Below are 25,105 nucleotides of genomic sequence, written 5' to 3'. Positions count from 1 at the left end.
GGATACAGCTCTTTGCTGAAACTTAAGTATTTAGCAAATGTTCCGACACCAAGTATAGCCTTCACCTCTCTTCTTCTTTTCCTGTGAATGGACCTTTACTCATAGGCCTAGATGATATAGGTATTATTGGCCTAAAATCACATATCCACCCTTGGATTTTAATACAGCCTTCCATCAGTACTGTTTGGAGTCCTTTTTGGGCCCCATTCAGCATGTGAGATTTTTTTTTTTTGGTATTCACATTAGTCAGAGTGGAATCCCAAGCCTCATGTTCTATTAGATAGTGCCTATGACTGTGCTGGCTCTCCCTGTGTCCTTCATTCTTAACTCTCCATTTCACTCATGATCCACACTGTGCTTGAGTGAGTTTTATGACAGAGCTTTTTAAGGCATTACATGTAAGTGTCCCTACTCTAGTCCTTGCCTTTTCTGACTAGCTTGTTAGGCTATTGTCACTCTTTACCATAGAGAGAAAAAATTGCATGTGTGTGTGTGTGTGTGTGTGTGTGTGTGTGTGTGTGTGTGCATCTACATCACATCTATACCACGCATACACACACACATACACACAGATTCAGAAGAAATTGTTTTAATTATGTTTCCTGGAGGAAGATTTTTAAAACTCTAACATTTTGATTGAATGATATGAGACTCTAAAACAACCCCTTCTCTGGAGGAGCCATTAAGCATCTGGGGTTAAATGTTGGACAGAGGATTGGGTAAGATGATGATTGAGATGCTCTGGAGTAAGAAGTGTGTTGTCAGGTTGAAAGTTTATCTCAGGATCAACTGAACCTTCCACTTCTGGATGGACTTGGCATTGACAGAATCAGTCCATGTGCCTCAGTATTTCCCATGTCACTCTGTTGTTGAAAGTGCACCTGTCTATAAATAGGGAGACCTGTATTCTAACCCTTGCTTGGCAATTTTGTTTGAGAGATATTGAACAAACCTATTTCCTCTAGTGTCCTTGGTTTCAACTGTCCAATGAGTGGTTTGGATTTTCCCCTCCTTCCCAACTGTGTGTATAGAAACAAACAAACAAGGTAAAAAGGAATTGTCTGGACCCATCCTAGACCACTGAATACCGATATCCAGGAGTGGAGCCAGACAGCACTTTTACGGTAGGTCCTCATGATTATAAAATGAAGCCCAGTTGAGGATCTACTCTACTGTGACAGTGTCAATGTTGCCTCCACCACCAGAAACCTTCTCCATTTACTCTTTAGCCTTCATACCTATTAAAATGTGTCAATTAGTGAACCTAAACATTTTTATTAAGATAGATATTGCTCTTCTCCTTTTTTTTTTTTTTTTTTTTTCCTTCCTTGCAGGAATGCTGTTTTCTCTGCTTAGGAAATACCCTGTTCACCTTTGGCTGTCTAACTTCTACTTATATTTATGGTTTTTAACTTGGATATTACTTCCTCCATAAAGTCAAGACTTGGTTAGAAGCATCATGCATATATCACCATTGTACCCTCTATGTCACAATTAGTTCATTTATAATTTATTTGTACCTTTTAGTGTAATCATTTACTTCTTTGTATCCCTCAGTCTGAGAGCCAGAACTGTCTATATTCTTATTCAACACTATATCGTAAACGCCTATTAGTAAGCCTGAAATAAATTCGTTGGTGTTTTGAATAGATTGTGTGTTATATATCTCTATACTATATCTATATTTATATATCAATCGACCGAGAAAGAGAGAGAGAGAGAGAGGTCAAGCAAAACTTTTAATGAGCATGAAGAACTAAGTGTAATTACTGATATAAGGCCAAAGGAAAAACATGTGATTTTTTTAGTTTTGCCCCTTGATGTTAAAAATAATGATTTTTAAAAAATTAAATCTTTAAAAACTATAAAATAGTCTCCCTAAAACCATAACTGCCTTTGTGGGCCTCTAAGTTCCCAGAGAGGCATAGATTAGAAACCAGTGGATCCAAGTCCAGTTGAGCCAAGTCTCAATTCCTTACTGGGTATAAAAATCTTATGTTATCTTTCTGTGCGTAAATGCTTTAAATATTTTATATTTTTAAATACAGACTATTTTGTGAGAAAGATTTGTTTACCATGTTTTTTTCAATCTTCTAGTAAAGTAAAATAATAAGAAAAAGACATTAAATATTTGTTGAATTTATTTATTTCTCTTTAAAAAGGCAGTCTGACTTAGGTACATCTGGTATTGTTTATACAGCAGAAACTAGAATGACACCATTTCCACTGCAACAACCAGGAAACATCTACATGATTTTCCTAATTACAGTTCTAAATTTTCACAGGTTTGTTTCCAATAGATAGATATTAATGGGGCCTAAATAACACATAGTTTAACTTATCTACTTTTCTTTATAGAATGACCTACATTTTTTCACTCTATCAAATCTACATACTGAAATGCCAAAAGAACAATGAGTTTATTTGAAAGCTTAGCATTCATTAAGAGTTTTTTTTTTTTAATGTGTGGTCACCGGGGATCATGTAATTCTTCTTTGATGTCCATTTCTTTCCAAGTATAAAATTAATGCATTACCCGATCATTATAAGGCAGCTTTCCTAAGTCCTTTCCTAAATCAAATACTTAACAGTAAGGCCTCTTCCTCTGATTATCAGCTATTAAACAATGTCTTCCTGTTCATATTTACCTTGATTTGTGTTCTGAAGCAGGACAGCAATTACAGTAATGATATCTTGCTTTTGAATAGGACTTTAGAGGAAGTAACTAGATAATATTTCCCTATAGAAATTTCTTAAAATGTACTTATTTACTTATAATAAGGAAATAAATAATTTACTTAGAATAATCCAAACAAGATGTGCATTCTAATACTATTTAAGAAAGAAAAAAATCTAAACTCGTATAAAAAGTAAATAAAATTATAAAGTATGTGTGTCCAATGAAATAAGAGGAAATATGCAAATAACAGTTTACAAATTTTATAATAACATAAAAGAATAATACTGATAAAATCCTAACATGCAGGATTTTGGAAGAAACAGTAGATATTCATTTGGAAAAAAAGTTAAATTGTAACAATAAGGAAGAAAAGCAGAAATTAATATTCTACTATTGGTTCTACTATACCAATATTTTAGGAAACTTGGTTTCTTGGTTTTGTTTTAGTTCAGTACACCTAAGTATGAAAATAAAGACTAACTTGTGTCAAGCTTCTGTTGTGATTTACTGATCATTTATATTGATCAGTGATCATTTATATTGATTTTTCTCTTTAATCTTATGTATTAGCAAGCTAAATTTATAGATGAGAAAAGTGAGGTTAAGAAACTCGTAACTTGTGAAGGCCAATCAGTTAGTAATTAGTGATGGACATAATAATCCAGCTCACTGTCTTACCATGTTCAAACCATTCAATAATTGAAAAATAACATGGGAAAATGCCTTTGAAAATGAAAGCCTGAAGTATGAGTGTAATTCCAGAAAAGGATGGAAAAGAAAATATTTTCTTATTATCAAATTACTATATGAATTTAGACATATCTCCCTGAGGCAGTGTTTTCTAATCAGCAAAAGGGTAATAATACCACATACTAACTTGCAACTTAGATAGAGATAGAGAGATAAGACAGAAATCGTCTAGCAATTATTTGACAATATTTTCAGGCTACAATGTGCACTACAATGTGCTACCTGTTTGGAATACAAAAAGTAAAATACAGATATTGTCTGAACCCTTAGAGAGCTTACACACAATAAATAGTATCTACTGTTACTCATAACATCTTTAGTTTACTGTTACTCTGGAAGCAGTTACCCCAAATAAGTAATAGAAACAGAGTAAAATCTTGTGCAGAAAATGGATGGTTAAAAGGGCAACATTTCTTCTCTAATTGTTACCCTTCCAACTTTTCACATAGATTTCTGTACTGTAAGCCAACTGAAATGACAGCAAAGTCCTAGTGATAAGGGAAGATTCCCAATTAAAGCTTTACAAGTTTGCAGGAATAAACACAATATGCTGTCTTGACTGCTCTTGCCAGGCATGTATTGTTTTGATGTTAAATTTCTTTTAGAATCCATTGCCTTGCACCTGGGAATATAGTTGACAAAAAACGTAAGCACTCCAACCCCAAGATTATATTGTAGAATAGGAGCAGCCTTTATTTCTGGCAGACGCAAGTAATTGTAGCAGATTTAGAAAAATGTAAATAAAATAAACACCTACAACATACATCTCCCACATCACAACAACAATTAAACATTTTCTTTTAAGTCTATTCAGTACAGGGCTAGGTTAGAGAGATGGATGGAGGGGGATTGTTAATTTCTAGATTTGACCAATTTTGTGTTGGACACTTTATGATATTTAATAAGTTATAGCATCATGGTTAAGACAATATCAATCAAACTTAGGTTGGAATCCTGGTCCTTGACCTAGAGCAATTCAGTTAACCTCTCTGAGCCTCAGTTTCCCCATGTTTAATTGGGCAATGAAAGTGTCTTTCTCACAACATTGTGATGAATCAAAAAAGACAAAGAGGGCTTGCCTGGTGGCGCAGTGGTTGAGAGTCCGCCTGCCGATGCAGGGGACACAGGTTTGTGCCCCGGTCTGGGAGGATTCCACATGCCGCAGAGCAGCTGGGCCTGTGAGCCGCTGGGCCTGTGCGTCCGGAGCCTGTGCTCCGCAACGGGAAAGGCCACAACAGTGAGAGGCCCGCGTACCACAAAAAAAAAAAAAAAAAAAAGACAAAGAAAAAGGTACATAAGACATTAAACTTGATGCCTGATACATAATGAGTGATGTATATATTAATATTACTAGAGCCAGGTGTTGTCTATGTCTGTGACAATAACTAGTGATGTGCTTTACTTAGAACATAAAGAAGGAACCAAAATCTGATAACAATCCTTTAATGACATCTTGTCTGGATTTTCATTGGCACCCAACATATTTATTTCCAACATGTTTACTATGTGAGGGCATATCTGTTTTGTTGTCTGGTGGTCTGTGAGTTAATAAACAGTATACGTATTTCTAGACATACATATCAGGTATATGTGTGTGTATGTAGTATAAAATATATTAATATATAGTAATATACAAAAATCAATGTTGTATTTGCTCAAAAATCATATGATATGAATGTCCTCGAGTTCTTTCTTCCCACCCATCTTAATTACAAAGTCCTCAGGCTTTTCTCCCCTCTATATACGCTAATCAGTCAAGTGTTTTTTGTTTGGTTGGTTTTGTTTTGTTTCCTTTTAAGATTGAGTAGTAAGCAAAATGATGTTCTTGGTCTCAAGGAGCTTATTTTCAAGGAGGAGTGGGGGACACAGACAACACTCACTTGACCAGTAATTTAATAAAGTAAATCCAGAGACTAATGCATTTAAAGGAGATCATGGGATAGAGGATGAGAGGAAGATGCTTTAGCTTAGCTAGCTGAATAAAACTTTCTTAAGAAATGAGTATGTGATATGAGAAGGAGTCTGTCTTTCCTGGTTTTCCTTTGGACTTTGGTCATGGGAATTGTGGGGTAGAAACGGAACAGAGGCAGTGTGAAATGAGGCACATTGGCCAGGGATTGGGAAGTGCCTACAGAGCAGGCAATCAAATGCAGGGGCAATGGAGAGCAAGATGCCCAAGTAGCTATTGTATGTGAGAACAATGGAAGGGAAACAAGAAAAAAAAAAAAAAGGATGACTTTAGACCTTGTGCCCTTTCATGGCCTTTAAGCACTTCAAGTAAAATGCATGAACTACTTTGAAATTATGTGACTTTTCTTTCTTTCCACAATAGTGACATTCATTAAGTTAGAAGTACGGGACTTCGTAAGTTGGCTGACTGTGTTCAGAAAGAGCTAAGATACTTCCTCCTTCTACAGCCTCATTTTTTCTCAGCTGTAAAGTGGGGAAAATAGACACATAACGGTGTTGAATGATTTAATATTTGTGAACTGCTTTAGAAAGTATCTGACACATAATCATTGCTGAATAATTGTTAGCTATTAATTTGTCGTTAGTGTTGAAATATTTTGTGTTGATGAATGCATTTTCTCTAAAAAATTAATTACTTTCACCAGAAAGTAATTACTACTACTTTCACCAGAAAGTAATATTCTCCTAAATATTCTTCCCCAATTTCACAAAGCTATTGTAAATACTATGCAACACTTTCACCATCAGTTGTATGTAATTTGATCACATAAACATCATCATTATTTGGTTTATAAACATAACTACCCAATAGCTAGTTATAAACCTAGAGGGAGAAGTAACTAATTAACAAAATCATAAATGCAAAGGGACATAAGGAGACCAAGGCAAAACAAAGGGTTTGATGATCCGTATTTTAACGGAGATTTTTTTCCCTTTTTAAATAATGGAGATTAAAGAAAAAAATTCTTTCACACTTTATAAATCCAAATTAGACTTTTTTGAGTGTTATAGACTAAGTTCCTTATATATTTATTTAGTACCTACTGTAGTGTCTTTTAGGCTCTCTAAAGAGAAAAGTGATAAATCATGGTCCCTATCCTCTAGGGATCATAGCTTTGTCAGGAACGAAGAAACAACACATGCATAATTAATAATGTTACAATGTGATGAATGCATTTTAAAGATATGAATAAAGAGTTCTGAGAACACAGAGCTCAGAACAATTAATATAATTTCTCAGAGAGGGAGGCATATAAGTTTGGCCTTGAAACTTGTCAGGTGAAATTACCCAGTGGAGAAAGAAGAGTGAAATCATTCGAGATAGAAGGTTGAACATGAGCTAAGGCCTGGAGGTCCACAGAAATTGGGGGAGCTACTGATGTGGGGGAAATGAAAGAAATGGCCAAATCATTAAAAGTTTTCTATATCGTGCTAGGGACATTGAACTTTTTCATTTATTTTCATTTAGGTGAGCCATTCAATGATTTTAAGTGAAGGACAGGTCATTAATAGAATCATCTATAAGAACAATCATCTGGACATTCCTGTCTAGGTATGACATGCCAGGCACCAGGACTTTTCTGGCCAAGAATATGATTTTTCTGGAGAGTTGTGATATCAAGTAAGGTTTATACAGCCCTTTACAGATACTCCATAAGATGATTTGTGTGATCCTGTGGAAAAAGAACAAAGCAGGAGGCATAACCCTCCCAGACTTCAGACAGTACTACAAAGGTACAGTAATCAAAACATGTTATTGGCACAAAAACAGACATATGGGTCAATGGAACAGAATAGTGAGCCCAGAAATAAAACCACACACCTACAGTCAATTAATCTTTGACAAAGGAGGCAAGAGTATATTGGGTTGGCCAAAAAGTGCCTTTGGTTTTTAAGTAAAAATAAAAGACACATTTTTCATTTTCACCAAGAACTTTATTGAACAACATATTCACCCTTTTGTTCCACTACCTTCTCTCATTTTTCAGGCAACTTCATAATTCCATCTTCCCAAAACTTTTTATCTTTTTGAGCAAAGAACTGTTCCAGGTGCCTTTTGCAGTCATCCAGGGAATTGAAATTTTTTTCCATTAAGAGAACTTTGTAAAGACCTAAATAAATGGAAATCCGAAGGTGGACTGTCTTGTGAATACAGCGGATGAATCAGAACTTCCCAGCCAAGCTATAACAGTTTTTGCCCGGCTATCAAAGAAACATGCATTCTTGCCTTATCCTGATGGAAGATTATGCGTTTTCTGTTGACTAATTCTAGATGCTTTTTGTCGAGTGCTGCTTTCAGTTGGTCTAATTGGGAGCAGTACTTGTTGGAATTATTCATTTGGTTTTCTGGAAGGAGCTCATAATAGAGGACTCCCTTCCAATCCCACCAAATACACAACATCACCTTCTTTGGATAAAGACTGGCCTTTGGTGTGGTTGATGGTTGTTCATTTATCTTGCCCACAAAATGAACCACCATTCCATTGTCTTCCGTTCCACATTATTGTACAGTATCCACTTTTCCTTGCCCATCACAATTTGCTTTAAAAACAGAATGTTTTTGTTACCTTTAGATAGAGAATCACATGCAGAAATATTGTCAAGAAGGTTTTTTTCACTTAACTTACATGGAACCCAAACATCAAAGCAATGAACATAACCAAGCTGGTGCAAATGATTTTCAGCGATTGATTTGGATATTCTGAGTATGTTGGCTCTCTCCCGTGTGGTATAACACTGATTGTTCTCAATTAATGTCTCGATTTGATCGCTATTGACTTCAACTGGTCTACCTGACCATGGAGCATCATCCAGCAAGAAATCTTGAGCACGAGACTTCTCAAATCACTTTTGACACGTTCAATCAGTCACAGCACCTTCTCCATACACTGTACAAATCTTTTTTTGCATTTCAGTTGCCTTTTTACCTTTCTTGAAATAATAAAGCATAATATGCCAAAAATGTTGCTTTTTCCTTCCACCTTCAATATTAAAATGGCTACACAAAAATTCACTAATTTTGATAAGTCTTTTTTTTAAATGCACGCTGATATGACAGCTGTCACATATGACCTAACAGTTGTTTTGAATGAAGTTAAAGACAACTAAGTGCTACTAGAACCATCTTATGGAAAAAAACTGAAAGAACCTTTTGGCCAACCCAATGCAACGGAGAAAAGTCTCTTTAGCAGGTGGTGTTGGGAAATCTGGACAGCCACATGTAAATCAATGAAGTCAGAACATACCCTCACACCATACACAAAAATAAACTAAAAATGGCTTAAAGAGTTAAATATAAGACATGACACCATAAAGCTCCTAGAAGAGAACATAGGCAAAACATTTTCTGGCATAAATCATACCAGTGTTTTCTTAGGTCAGTCTACCAAGGCAATAGAAATAAAAACCAAAATAAACAAATGGGACCTAATCAAACTTACGAGGAAACTGTAAACAAAACGAAAAAACAACCTACAGAATGTGAGAAAATATTTGCAAATGATGTGACCAACAAGCGTTTAATTTCCAAAACATACAAACAGCTCATACAACTCAATAACAAAAAAACCAACGACCCAATCAAAAAATGGGAAGAAGACCTAAATAGACATTTCTCCAAGGAAGACATACAGATGGCCAACAAACACATGAAAAGATGCTCAACATCACTAATTATTAGAGAAATGCAAATCAAAACTAAAATGAGGTACCCCCTCACACCAGTCAGAATGGCCATCATTAAAAAGTCTGCAAATAACAAGTGCTGCAGAGGGTGTAGAGAAAAGGGAATCCTCTTACACTGTTGGTGGGAATGTAAATTGGTACAGCCACTATGGAGAACAGTATGGAGGTTCCTCAAAAAACTAATAACAGAGTTGCCATATGATCCAATAATCCCACTCCTGAGCATATATCTGGACAAAACTATAACTCTAAAAGATACACTCACCCCTATGTTCATAACAGCACTATTTACAATAGGCAAGACATGGAAACAACCTAAATGTCCATCGACAGATGAATGGATACAGAAGATGTGGTATATACACACACACACACACACAGACATACATACACACACATGCATACAATGGAATATATGGAATATATGTGGAATATATATATATATATGTATATGTACACACACACACACACACACACACACACACACACACACATAATGGAATATTACTCAGCTGTTAAAAAGAATGAAATAATGCCATTTGCAGCTACATGGATGGACCTAGAGATTATCATGCTAAGTGAAGTAACTCAGAAATAGAAAGACAAATACCATATGATATCACATGTGGAATCTAAAATATGGCATAAATGAACTTATCTGTGAAAGAGAAACAGACTCACAGACATAGAGAAAAGACTTGTGGTTGCCAAGGGTGGGGGATGAGGAAGGGTTGGATTGAGAGTTTGGGAATAGCAGATGCAAACTATTATATATGGAATGGATATAACAACAAGGCCTACTGTATAGCACAGGGAACTATATTCAATATCCTTTAATAAACCATAATGGAAAACAATGTGAAAAATAATATATATTACATATATTATATATATTATATACATGTATATATATAATATACATGTAACTGAATCACTTTGCTGTACACCAGAAACTAACACAACACTATAAATCAATTATACTTCAATAAAACAAGGAAGCTTTGTGTGTTTTCATTTTATCTAACTTTGTAATAAACAGAGTATTAAACAGAGATCATCACTATTTCTACTTAACAGATGAGGAAACTGGAATTCAAAGTTTTAGTATGTACCCCAAGGTCACATGCATGATAAACCTCTATATTATGGTTCTACAATTTAGATAATGCTCATTTTCAAACAAGGGTTCTGAACAACCTGAAAATAGAACGAAGAATACATATGGAGGCCAAAATATCTTTTTGGTTATCATTAACGATGGATAAGATCAGAGGATGTGGCATTAGATTAATTAGTCAGATGAACTTGCTACTTCTTCATCCCAGAATTTGATGTAAACTCAGTCCCAAATGGGTTTGGACCAGGGCAGCAGGGCTAATCACTTGGAATGGGTCTGCCTAGGTAAGATGACTTGAAGGATCACTGGACACATGTAGGCTTAAGCCCCAAGAGGAAGAAATACGATGCAGAGCTGAACATTGCAATTCTTTCAAATTTATCTTTGTGATTGTCATTCCAGATTCCCTAAGATAAAGAGTATTAAGGAATGGAGAGTACCCACAAAGGTCACAACAGTGGAGTTCCCTATACCCGAAAGAAAACAAGATGCAAGGGGATGAAGTTTTTTCCCCACTCCAGCAGTCTTTGAACCCAGTTAGTCACTCTGGACCCATGATGTTTTCATTATACTGACTGATCTTAACTCTAGGTCATTGATTTCTCATTTTCCTCCTCCCTCACTCCCAAACAGCCTTGAGATAAAAAGGAAGCCAAGGGCTTCAGGCTAGAGTACAGCTGAGTTTTGGAAATAGAGTAGTTTTTTAAGTTTCTGCACTTAGGAGATAAGACTCCTGAAATGGTGTTCCAGTGCAGGCATTAGGCTAAGCATGCTGCACAGAGAGAAAGGCACTGTGGTTCTTCTGTAAAACTCTTGCTGAGTGAAAGCTGCCAGTGAGCATTAGTGGTATCCAAGAGGGAGAGCTACTCTGCAGCCTGTTGTGCCTTCACAGAGGGAGATTTTGATGATTACACTTAAAAAAAAACACACAAGACTATCCAACATCATTGACTTTGTATTGTTAAAGTTTTAAGTCTGGTGTTATGTTTCTATGTGGACATCACCATTTTGATGGGCCAGGAGGGTCAAATTATATCATCAATGATGTCTTCATTACATCACCTGGAGAGTTAATCAAATGAAGAACTACTCTTCTTCCTAAATAATTATACCTCTCTGCATATCTCATGCTGCCTTTGTGAGAAATGGTGTTCTCTTTTAACTTAGCCACACAATGAACTTGGTGAAATGTGCACAATAAAAGAGGTTCCTATTTTGAGCTGCTTTTTAACTAAGAATATTTTATACTACTGCATCTCCATAGTCTTTAACACACTGACATTATGTAAATTAAATATGTTAATCCCCAACTCTATGCAATCTTCTTCCATTTAAACTTTTTTCCCCTTTTGTTACCAGAGAGGAGAAACAAAAAGAAAAAAAAGAGGGTGTAAGAAAAGACTCCTGCAGAAAATAATAGCTATGTTCAGTGTTTTCCCTGGCTTCTTATTGTTTAAAATGTGCTTTTCCTGCCAAGGTCCCGTTAAAGTGCATTACCTCCACATGCTAATAGACTAATTAAAATATGAATAAATTAAAAAAACACATTTCCTATCAACTTTATTTTACCTTTTCTGGTGAACTTGGAGTTAGAGATTTTCTGAACTTGGAGTAATCAAAAAGATGTCTTTCACTTTATTGCTTTCTTGCTAAGAAAACTTCAGCTCCTTCCCCTGTCTTCAGTATAAACCTATGAGTGGATAGTGCTCCATGGAAGTAGAAGAAAAATGTTATTTAGGATCAAGAAGCCTACATTGGCAGCTTGGCTGTGTAATCTTGTTCTTGGTGTCTTTTAACTTCTCTGTTGCCATTCTTTTCTTATATATGAAATAGGTATCGATTTACTGCATCTCGAAAGAAGATTATAAAGAAGAGGTGGTGGTTTTGACAAGGCCTTCCTTGCATCTGTCTAGCCCTGGTATACAGAATTACATCTGATTTATCGTTTATCCTAATCATTTAGCACAGGTAGGGAGCATAATAGGACGTTAGAAAATGTTCATCACATGGATGTAGTTTTGAGGATTATGGCATAGGTTAGATTGTGGAGGTCTGTGAAAGCTGATCTGAACTATGGCTAGGAAGAGCTTGGTTAAACCATCCGTGCCCCTGATGTCCTAGGTAAATAAGAGAAAGCAACGAAGATGTGAGACAATTTATTGGATTCTAGAAAGCTATCCTTGTTGCCTAAATGTTGCTAATTGAATCTCATAACTTTTGGGTATTTAATAAGTATCTAAGAGTATATTATAGGCTACACTTAAAACTTATGCTTAAAATGTTGTTACGATTGGACAGGTTACACACTAACTCATAATTAATGAATCATTATGGGGAGAGGAGACTGCATTTATCAGTTCTCTACAATACCAGCCACCAAGATAGACCCTTTCTGGGAGCATTTTGTTTAACCCATGTGACTATCTATGAGGAATAAGTAATATTGTTTCCGTTTAACAGATAAGGAAAATGAAGGAACGGTATTTAGAACTCAGTTTGTGTACAAAGATTTGCTCCGGACGCGCGGGCCCAGGGGCCATGGCTCACAGGCCCAGCCGCTCCGCGGCACGTGGGATCCTCCCAGACCGGGGCGCGAACCCGGTTCCCCTGCATCGGCAGGCGGACGCGCAACCACTGCGCCACCAGGGAAGCCCGAGTTTGTGTACAAAGATTTTATTCATGAGTTGTGGTGGTTTTTATGTGCCTAAATAAATCAGTGTGATTACTAGGACGAAGAGGTTGATAAAGTAATTGATTGAGGCACTATAGTAAACAGTTATATAATGAAGCCAGAGAAGAGTGAACTGAGTGGTGGTCATCAGGATTTCCCTTGGGATTAAAGAGATGGGTCCACAAGGTCTGGGGTATCCATTTCACGAAGTTTCGAAGCTCAGGAAGTCTTGGACAAGCATCTAGTGAATAGATTCTCCTGACTATGGCCTAGGGCAGAAAGATCTTTCTTCCTTTGGATCATCTAACAGCTCCAATGTCTTTTAGAAAGACGGATGATATTTTTTTTAAAAATATTTATTTATTTATTTGGCTGCGTCGGGTCTTGGTTGTGGCACGTGGGATCTGCAGTGCGGCGTGCGGGCTCTTTGTTGCAATGCGCAGGCTTCTCTCTAGTTGTGGTGCATGGGCTTCTCTCTAGTTGTGGCACGCGGGCTCTAGAGCACATGGGCTCAGTAGTTGCAGCGTGCGGTGCTCTCTAGTTGTGATGCATGGGCTCTAGAGAGTGCAGGCTTAGTTGCCCTGTGGCATGTGGGAATCTTAGTTCCCCAACCAGAGATTGAAGCCACATCCCTTGCATTGGAAGGCGGATTCTTAACCACTGGACCACCAGAGAAGTCCTGAGATGGATGATATTTTATTCTAAAATGCCTGATCTTTCTCACATGTGGTATCGCTTAGAAATTGAGTTTTGTGTCACTTGATTACAGCTGCATAATTTCACTAAAATGAACAACTCTTCTTCCAGCAACACATATTTCCTATTCATTGATAATGCTTGGTGCTTGGGATCCTTTCCTCATCTTAGAGAGGGATTTATGGCATAATTGTAAGAGTAAAACAAATGTCTTTTCCAAGCGTACAGCCTCGTGTTTGTGGGTTCCTGGAATAAAATGTAAGAGTTTCTGAGGAGAAGAGAGCAAATCAGAGTGTCAGTTTTGGGATTCAGAAATCAAATTTGGCAGCCACAGTCTCAGGTCAGCTCTTGTTATCAAACTATAAATATCAATCCTTTTTACACCAAACTCCAAACTGGGTTCAGCCTTTTTATGATCCATGTACTTAATATTCACTTATTCATTCACCAGATATTTGAGTTACTACTCTATTTAGTCACAATGGAAAACAAAGGGAATGTTTTAATAAATTAAATAGGCATGATCCATGATCCCAAGGAGCTTGTAATCTGCTAGAAGAGATAGACACTGATCAAGTAAAGAAATAATTCATTATATGATTCCTCATTGTGTTACATTCTATGGAGGATTCAAAGAAGATGCAGTGACAGAATAACAAGAGGGACCTACTTATATATGGGATAACATTTAAAACTCTAAGAGGAAGAGAATCAAATTTTTGGAAAGAGGAGAAGAGGAGTTTCCAGGCAGAAATAGGAATTTCACATCTTCAAGGAGGAAGAAAACCTTCTTTACGTAGGAAGTTGTTCAGTTTTCCAGTGCTAATCTATGGCCCTCCATTCTGCCTGCTCTATTCCTTCTGGCTATCTTTTTCATTCCTGTCTACCCACTGCTGATACCTACATCTCCAACTTAGATGTCTCCTGTGAGATTCAGATTTTAGAGCCAGTTTGTCCATTGAACACCTCAAACTATGCATCTCACAGGTACCTCAAAGTGACTGTGACCACAATGAAAGCCTTTACTTTCTCTTTCAGACCTTCACCATGTCCTATAATCTCTGACCCCTTTCTACTTCATCCTTATGTCTAATTAGTAACCAAAGTTCATCGGTTCATCTTTATATTTTTTCTTGTATATATTTCCCACCTCCCTGTCCTATTGTCTCTTAGTCTTCTCTTCATATCTGCTGCTTCCTCTCTACTTTAGGTTTTTGTTTGATAGTCCTTTTTACAGCCTCAGAATGATTTTTATGAATCCCAAATCTATCATGTCACATCCCTGCGTAAACCTCTAGTGATTTCTCATGGTCACAAGAGAAAGTGCAGGTTCCTATTGACATAGAAAACCCTTATCTGGTACCAGCATATTTTTCTTGACCTTTCCCCTAACATCCTCTATTTTAAAATATATCATTGTATTATTTTGTTGATTATATTTATTTTATATTAAATATTTTCTAGGTATTTCAATCAAGAAGAATAAAGGATACTTCTCTGCCTTTGCACATGATGTGCATTCAGCCTAGACTGCAACCTGCTTCTTTGTGTGCCAGTCATTCTTCTTGTCATACTTCAGGTCCCATATTATATATTAGATTCAGCACTTGGGGGCTACATCTATCAGATCAGTCAGCACAGTGGATTCTAATGATAGCTCTTTTTCTTTGATGGCCATGATTCTTTTGAGTCCAGGAATTTCCCCTTCATTATTGCATTATTATATCTTCTAACCCCCTACACACATTAGCAGGGCATTTGGTACAGAGTGAGTTCTTGAATGAATGAGGACATGAGTTGTCAGTGGACAAAAGTGTCTTTCAGGAACCACTTTCTTTCATGATTCTGAAAACTTTAAAATGAATGACACATATGTCTGTACAACAGAGAAATTACAACCTCGCTTAAACATCAAATCCTCATTTGAGAGAACAAGTTAAATCGAGAAGAATGTATCCAAAATCAACGAGCAGAATGTCTTTGTGCTTAAAAGGCTGTTTCTTTCCAGTCAGTGTGATGAGAACAAGGATTGACATTCTCAGCCGATCTGAAAAACAGGCCTTGAAGTATCAGACTTCATCGATCATTCAGTAAGCTGTTATAACAACAGAGCCACAACCAGAAAGTTCTGGAGGGGAACAGAAGGAAAGAAAGCTCTGGGTTCTGACTTAACCTTACCATTTAGTTAGTATCATTCAAAGATTCAAAGGTGTCTTATGTTTGTTGTGCCTATACACATAAATTTCAGCCATCTTTAATCTACCACAGTCTGACTTCTGTGAAAAAGAAGGCATGCTTTGACTTGTCCTAGCTGGGAGCATGCTAGTTCCAGGTTGGGTTGTGGGGGAGGAAAAAAAAAAAAAAAAAAAAAAGCAAAGTGAAGAGAAAGAGAAATTCATACATTAAACCCTCTAGAGCAGTGATTCTCAGCCAGGGGTGATTTTGCTCAACGGGATATTTGGTAAAGTCAAGAAACACTTTTATTTATCATGAGGCAGGTACTAGTGGCATCTAATGGGTAGAGGTCAGAGCTGCTGCTAAACATCATACAGTGTATAGGATAACCCATCCCCCTAAACAAAGAATAACACAGCCCCAAATGTCAGTAGTGCCAAGGTTAAGAAATACAACTCTGTAGTCAGTGGCATTAATTGATCCTGTGGCCTTAAAAGTCACTTATAATTTCAGGACCTCATTTAACTCATTTGTGAAAGAAAGAGGTTGGACTAGATGATTGTTGAATTTTCTTTGATATATGGCATTATCTAAGTCCTAATCCTAATATGGGATAGAAGCATGAAGACATTATAATATAGAAAGCAACAATTAGAGTAAGTAAAAACACACGGCAAAGACTTGAGTCCTTTGCTTTGAAACATGTAGCTGATATAAAATAGGTTATGCAGGAATTTTTTACAAATATCTGGGGTTGATCTTCAGCAACCCTCTGTATTAATCTTTGAGACTCTCCCTCGTAGAGAAAGACTGCAACAGAATTAAAAAGATATACCAAATAGAATCTAAAGTTCTTTAGGGTGTCTCTTTCTGCGGATTCAAAATTACTAGTCTCAGTGAAAGGCCATTTACGTGAGACTCTAGCAGTGTGTGCCACTGATAAAGACAGACTCAGAGACATGGGGATGGTTTGCTGAATGATTGAAAGGAGGTATTTGTGTGGGCGATTTACTTTCCTTTCAGTTTCAAATTTTAGTATCATGCTCCCCTTTATCCTTCCAACAGTATAATAACCATGACCCCAATTCACAGCTTGAATCTCCTTATACTAGCAGAAGGTCATCTTGGAATAAATGGCCTTGCATTGCCAGATCAAAAAGTGCAGTTTGGGAAGGAGATAAGGAAGAGAGGACAGGAAGAAAGACCTGCTGACAGTTCCTTAATTCTTCCAACCTTAGAAGTGAGAAGACATTGATTCTCTGTTCTGGTGTAACAAACTATGTAAACCATCAGTTTATTATAAATAGGTCTTAATATTCTGTGGGTCAGGACACATCAGGGACCGTTTGTCTTTGTTTCATGATGTCTGGGGTCTTGTGGAAGCTGGAATGACCAAAGTACCTTGTGTCATCTCTCTGTCTCTCTGTCTCTTTCTCTTCTCTCCCTCCCCCATACCAACTCTCCATGTGGCTAACTTGGGCTTTCTCAGAACAGGGCAACCTTAGAGTAATCAGACTTCTTCCACTGTGGCTTAGGGCTCCAGGAGAACAAGACAAAAGCTGCCTGTCTTTTCCAAAGCTAGGCATGGAACTGACAGAACATCGCTTCTGCTGTACACTATTTATCAGTGCAGTCACAGGCCTTCTCAGATTCAAAGGGAGGTGAGATATACCCCATCTGTCAATGGGAGAAGTGTCAAAATTTGTATGATCATTTTTAATTTGCCACACTCTAAGTTAATTCTTCTGTAAAAATGTCGCAAGTGTGTTCTAAACACTCTGTTGGGAGCATCAGTATTTCACAGGGCTGGATAAGGAGAGAGGAAAAGATGAAGTGAGATATAAAAAGAGAACAGTCAACATAAAAAAATAGACTGCCTATATGAGACCTAATGTTATCAGAATTTTTTACTTTATTTTAAACTCAACATCTGTGATTTGGGTTCCTCTAGGTGACTTTTTGGGGCTCTCATTCTGCTCCTACAACCTCATTTGTATATGCATTACAACTGCAATTTTTTCTTAGTCTGCCTTTAAATGATCTAGAAACTATGTGTCACTCATAAGTTTCACCTAGCCACTTATTAATAATCTTAAGAAGTTACATGAATTATCCTGATTTTCAATTTCCTCATCTGTGTAATGGTGTTAATACCAGTATTTACCTCATTAGGTTGTTGTATAGATGACATAAGTTATATAAAATGACTACTACTGTTGAACACGTAGAAGAAACTCCATGAGAATTTGCTGGATTAATTTACCAATTCTCAAATTAAGGGCCACATTGGCTATAGCTAAGTGTTTGGTGGGAGAAGGGTTATTAAATTTGGGTGAATTAAATAAACCTTTTGGTGGCTTGAATAAATTAGCAGGGAAAGGTATCTTATGCATCTCTTCTTATTCTATATTTTACCTTGTTGGTAGTTGATATTATCTATCCCCTTGGTATAAATGATTATTTTTTTGCTGTGGCTACAAAATCTCTCTTTCTGTTATGACTTAACTTTTTAACTCCAGAAAGTTATGTAATTAATTGTACAAAAGCTCTTCAAACTCTACGTGTCCAGTACCCAACTCATATCATGCAAATTTTTTTTGTCCTTTAGTTTGATTATGCAATTCAAGAAATAGAGCAATAAATAGAGCAGAATATAAAAGCTGCTGTAGCTTTATTTGAAAAAAAAATGAAACAAAAACAAACTACTTTCGAAGATTTTGGCATCTATAGTTTTAGATGTATTTCTCTTCATGTGTAGCTAGAAGAAGAAAGATAGATGGTTAAAAATATAGAGGAGTTGAATTGGTTTATTTGACAAAGAAAAAGAGAGAAAATTTAATCATATTACATATGATTTAAAACTCAAATGTAATATACCATGTGAAAGTGACTGGTGCACAGGAAATACTTTCTGTCTTCTATAAAATTATCCATTATAGTATTCTTCATGTTGAATTCCTGTCCCTTCATTATGATTCTGCATTTTCTTCACTTCAATGAAAAATATGTCTTTATTTATAGAAAAACATGATTATATATTCAGTTATGTACTATGTATCTTTCACTAGGCACTAGATGTGCAAAAATAAAATATACTTTCTTCTTTTAGGAAATTATGAAGGAAAGAGGCAGGAACGATGAAAAAATCATACAGTGAATGAGCCACTGGGGTCATGTGCAAGCCAGAAAGGTAGAATGGAATAAGGTGCTGAATCACTAAATATGTACAGTGATGATGTATGTTAGGTAGTGTGTTTGCTAGTAACTCCTTATTGTTGAACCTTAGGGTAACCGTACAGCATAATCCTCAAGGGCACAGGCTATGAAAGCAGAATTTGTGGGATCCAGTAGTAGTTCTGCCAGTTATTATGACATTAGGCAAATTATATCATCTCTCTAATTCTCAGTTTTATGCATTTGCAAACACATATGTCGTGAGAATTAAATGACATAATACACATAAAGAACATGGAGGAGTGCCATGCATACTGAATACTCAGATGTCAGTCAAAATCAGAAGGGGAAAGAGAAGGGGAAAGGGAGGGGGAGGGATGGTTTTTGAAGTCCTTTTAGACTATACATAGAAAATATGAACTTTAACATGCTACGTGATAGGTGCCATTGAAAGATTTTTAGCACAGAGTGCCGTGGTCAAGACTTTGATATAGGAAAAAAAATCGGAACAGATGAAACTCATGCACAGGCAGAACTCCTCAACCAGGTACTACAGATGTGAATAAGGGAGTTCTAGTGGTCTTTGTTTGGTGTGACCAACTGCTTGGCAGAGTTTTTCCTTTCTATTATATAAAACTTTCCATAGCCATGAGTTTTCAAACATTTTGTGTTTCAAAGATTGAAAAGATCTCCCACACTTTGTCATTATCCAGGTGGATATAACAGCCTCAAAGTATGTTTTGGATTTCAAGCTCAGAAAAATTTGGCAACAATTTCTAATCATGAGTGTATTACATCATTTTTTTTAACTCAAAACTTCACACAATGTTCTGACTATCCCATAGTACAATAATAATTTTTAAAAAGGACAGTTTCCCCATAGTACAATAATAATTTTTAAAAAAGACCATTTCCCTCCATTTTATGGGTAGCCTTCAAGTATTTGTAAGAATGTTTTTAGAAAATAAGAGAAGTTTCTTATGTTATTTCTTATCAATAACAATATTGAAGTTATTTTGATGCCATTCAAGTGAGCCTTGAATGTGAACCTCCATATGTGTTCTGATACTTGTCATATCATAACATGACAGAGTTTATTCGTTGTCAGAGAGTCATTATTGCCAAACTCACAATATTCCTTGTGAGTGATTCCTGAAAGACCATCTCAGATTTTGACCCAAGTGAAGCCAATGCCATCTGTTCGTGGTCAGTGCAGTTCAAGGGTTGGGGCAGTCAATATCCAGCTTCTGAAATAAATTGCAGATTTAATGAGACACAAATAAAAACATAATTGTGGCTGTGGATCTGAGAGGTAAGGTGTGGAGTCCATGCATGACTGAACAGGAAAAAGTGCTGCTTTCCTGTGGCACATTACAGGACTGCCAGACAAGTGTGATTAAGGCAATTTACATGTGAAATTAGATTATGAATAAAAGGATTCCCCTTCTTTCCATGCATGTTACGTGAGGGAAATTTGTGAGTGGTCTTAATTAAAAATAACTGGTAGCTGATTGGCAGTTGGGCATTAGGTGGAAACTGGCAGCCGCTAATGGGAGAGAAGATGGAGAATTAGTGACAAGTGAAAGCTTTGTCAGAAAAAAGAACTAGGTGCTTGCTGTCAGTCATCCATCCTGTGCCTCCACAACCAGCGATTCTCCCAAGGATGCAGGCTGCTGGGCTGGCTTCTGCAACATGGCAATCAATATCACACTACTCAAACACAGAGTCTAAAGTGATAGGGGACTTTGGCAATGGTATGCAGGTGTAGATAAGGCAAAATTCTGACTTTCCCCATTACCAGACAACTCAATCTTTTCTGCATTTATAATTTCCTTTAGAAGTCACACTGTAAAAATTATTATCACACTCCTCTTACAATGAGGAGGAGGAGGAAGAGGAGGAGGAAAAAGACAATGGAAATTCCTCGTAACATTTTGAAAGGTCATGTAACTCTTTTAATAGAGTTTTTTTTTTAACTCAATGTGGAATAAGGGACATAAAAATGAAACAGGATAAATAAGCTGAACAATCTATCATTAGCAATCAAATATTATGATAATGAGAATAAAATGAAACTTTACATTAGCATTTTTATTTTAATAATACAAACCTTTTATCTTATATTGCACACACATGGTGTCATCCAAGATAAATGCAATGAGATAGCTGTTATAAGTGCCATTTTATGGATTTAAGGGGAAAAAGAAACCCTGAGAAGTAGTAGGGTTACAGAGATTTCTAGTCATAATGAGTGTACAGTTCAGATTACGTCTTTCTTTTTTCCTCATTTAAAATTCTCTCTCTTCCTCTCATCTCTCTCCACAATCAATTACCTCTGCTTTTTCTGCTTCTGCTAACACCTGGCCAAATATGGCTTTCCCAGACCTGGCTTCACATCACCTCAGGTTTAAAATCTGATGTAAAATCTTGTAAATCAATTTTAGAATTAGAGTATGAACTGAGATTTAGATTCTCAATTAAGAAAAAGTCAAATTTTTATATAAATAAGAATTGAAGATTAAATTATTTTTCCCTAATATAAGGATTGGAAAAATAAAATGGAAGAAGTTGGTATAAGGTGACAGAGTGGGTATAGCCACAGTTAGAGCCAGTGTAACAACAGGGCTGCGGATACCTCACATAGGAACACCAGGCATCAGGTCTGAATCCTTACTATGTTATACTAATACATAATCTTTTCCCAGAGGTCTTCATCTCCTAATGTGGCATTGATATTTCCATTGTGGAAAACACATATTCATGTAAGGAATATACAAAATCTAGAGATTCTAGCGAGTTCTGTTACCTAGAGGAAATATAATAAATAGGAGATGAAATTGCAAACCAGTTAGTAGGTATTTAACAAAGTGGTTGAATGATTGAATAGCTGAACCCATGCAGTCTCTCTGGAATATATCAATGAGTTACATATTTTCTCTGTTTGAAATAAAACCCAGAGTATCCAAAATATTCAAATAGGGTCAGTGAGACTTGACCAACCATGAGTGTGAATGATCTATCTATACCATCAAAGGCTAAAAAGAAAATATATGAACAAAATAAAATAACTAGTGCAGGAATAAAAATCATACTTAGAAAGAACTATGTGGAAAGAATGATGGTGAGGTTATGAATCATACCTCCTTCTTCAAGTGTATCAAGTGTATGGATTAAATGTCTTTACATATGCACATCACTCTGTAAGTGCGTTAGACTAAGTTGGTGCATAACAACTCAAATGGAACTTTTCTCATTTCTTGCTTCCACTTCAGCCTTTTTCCTTGTGCTCTTTCTTTTTTCTTCTCTTCCTTTCTCTTTCTTTTTGCTTCTTTTCCTTCATAATCCTTACCTGAAAGATGGACACTGTTATGTAAGTTTTACAGAAAAGGAAACAATGACTTATTACCATTAAGCAACTTGCCCAAAATTTCAGTAACTGAGAGCTGGAACTTGTACCTAGCTTGGTCTGTGTCCAAACAAATCACACATTCAAAAATATTTCCTCCCCTCTCAAATTCTGGCCCACTTATCCAATTTTGTCACTTTATAGATGGAGATATCAAACTTTGGTTACTGAACTACTGAGGAGTCCAATTTAGTTTTAGTTTGAGAATTGCTGACATATGTGTCTAAATATTTCACAAAGCCTACTGCCAATGCATCAAAGCAGCCTTTGATAAAATGGTATCCTATTTTTCTAACATGATTCTTCAGCGATAGAAATTTATGTGAACCAAATCTATAGTTTTGTCATCTCTGTGTCTAATGCCATTTCTTTCAGAAATTGCTTGGAATAAGGGACGTAATCCTTACAGAACAGCTTACACAAAATACAAAGGTTTCACATGGGGCCCAAGTGCAGGAAAGTCAGTTAGGCCTCCCCTGAGCCAGTAACCAAGGGGCAAAATGGTATTGTATTGCAGGTAGCTGTGCTCTTCTCAGGCCACCTTAATCTCTTATCTCTAATTATGTCTCTCTCTCATCCATCTCCACAATCAACTACCTTTGCTTTTTCTGCTTCTGCAAACACGTGTCCAAATAAAGCTTCCTCATACCTGGCTACTCCTCACCTCTAATTTCAAAACAGTGCTTGACTGAACAAGGTGAGACTGGATTCCAAATTCCTACAAGAAAGAATATTATGGGCCCTCTTTGAGAGGGGCGTTTGCCTCTGGTCCAATCAATAGAGGACTGGGACAGGGTCATGTGACTCTCCATCATCTTGGCTGAGGTTGTGATGGTGAAGTGAGAAGGCAGTGCAGGCCTCTACAATGAGAGTGAAGGATGGGGGCAGAAATGATTAGCTTTTCTAGGCCAGATATTGTCAGGCGTAGAGGTATGGTTAAGATAAGGTCCTCAAGAGCTCATAGAATGAAGAGAAGGTTAGCATGAAGCAAAGGTGTAAGTAATTGGCATATTTGCAGCTCAAGAAACCTATCAGTCTGTAAATTCTCATTCACATTTCTCAATACTTCTTTAAGTGTACTTAAGACAATATGGTCACTGCCTTCACAATTGCCTTTATTTACCCAGATGAATTTCTGAGGAATGAATAAGAAAGGAGAATAGGGGAATGAAGGCAAATGAAGGAAAGAAAGTACAGTCAATCCTCAGTATCCATGGGTTCCGTGTACTATGTTTTACATTTGAGGCTGGTTGAATTCACAGATAAGGAACTCGTAGATACAAAGGACTATGGGAATTGAGCGTCCTCAGATTTTCGTATCCATGGTGGATCCTAGAACCAGTCCCTCTTGGATACCAAGGGACGACTGTAGGTTATTTACAGGATGGGAGAAAAAGGAAAATGCAGCTAAACTGAACTATATAACACAGACCAGGGGATGGGAGAGAGAGGAAGAAATGGACAAACAGAGGGACAATATAAGGGAATGAAAGACCTCAGAGAGTGTATGTGGAAAGAAGAACATACAGTATTGCTGGATTTTAAGAGTTTAATCTTCTTTAATAGTTCTGAACTTCCTGATGAAGGACTGGAGTGTTTTGATGAACTGTGCTGTAAGTGATACCTAAGTTTCTGGATTCAGGATTCGTGGAATAAGGATCTGACAAAAGGAAGTTGCTATAGGAATTTTCAAATTTGAAGAAGGAACATCTGTCAGAGGAAAAGTTAAATGCTTTGAGGACTTTGTAGTCTTTGGTTTGAGCCTTGAAGAGGTTTAGGCATGTGGACTCTAGAGGACCTGGCCATGGAAGTGAAGGAAAAAGAAAGAAGTTGGGGTGAGGTAGCACTGAATCCATTCTGCATGAAAGTACTAAATGTACCTTCTATGCAGTTAATTCTTCTCAAGTCCCTCTAAGACCCTTAACTCCATTTATAGTCAAGGAACTGAGGCTGGGTAATGTTATGTCCCACAGCTCAGTAGTGGCCAGGTATTCATTGAAATCCCTCCTAATTCCAGAAGTCATGGTGATCCCAGTTTACCAGCCTTTCTCTCAGATAGGAGATAAACACAAAATTTGTTCATTTGCTGTATCATTTTTATTTATTTTTAAAATATAACTAGTCAAAATGTGACCTCTTCCTTATATAGTTGATTTTCTAGCAATGCAGTGAGTCAGGGACTCTGATTTGTATTCACAGGGATTCTATCTGTCTTTTTTTATTATTGAAGTATAGTTGACTTACAATATTATATTTGTTTCAAGTGTACAACATAGTGATTTGATATTTTTATAGTTTATACTTCATATAAAGTTATAAAATATTGACAATATTCCTGTGCTATACATTACATCTTTGTATCTTAACTATTTTATACCTAGTAGTTTGTACCTCTTAAGCCCCTTCACCCATCTTTTCCTAACCCCCCAGCCCCCTCCCCACTGGTTACCACTCATTTGTTCTCTATATTTGTGAGTCTCTTTCTGTTTTGTTATATCCCTTTGTTTTATTTTTCAGATTCCACATATAAGTATACCTGTCTTGGATCATGAATCAAATAATGATATAGAATAATATGGTATTCATACCTTCTTAGCTCTTGACTTTTATATTTTAAACAAAAAGGGTCTATGTTAAGTTATATAAATATAGGGACTTCCCTGGTGGCACAGTGGTTAAGAATCCGGCTGCCAATGCAGGGGACACGGGTTCAAGCCCTGGTCCGGGAAGATCCCACATGCCGCAAAGCAACTAGGCCCCTGCGCCATAACTACTGTGCCT

The sequence above is a fragment of the Physeter macrocephalus genome, chromosome 17, assembly GCF_002837175.3.
Source record: "Physeter macrocephalus isolate SW-GA chromosome 17, ASM283717v5, whole genome shotgun sequence".
In the NCBI taxonomy this organism is placed as follows: Eukaryota; Metazoa; Chordata; class Mammalia; order Artiodactyla; family Physeteridae; genus Physeter; species Physeter macrocephalus.
This window is presented reverse-complemented; position numbering follows the sequence as displayed.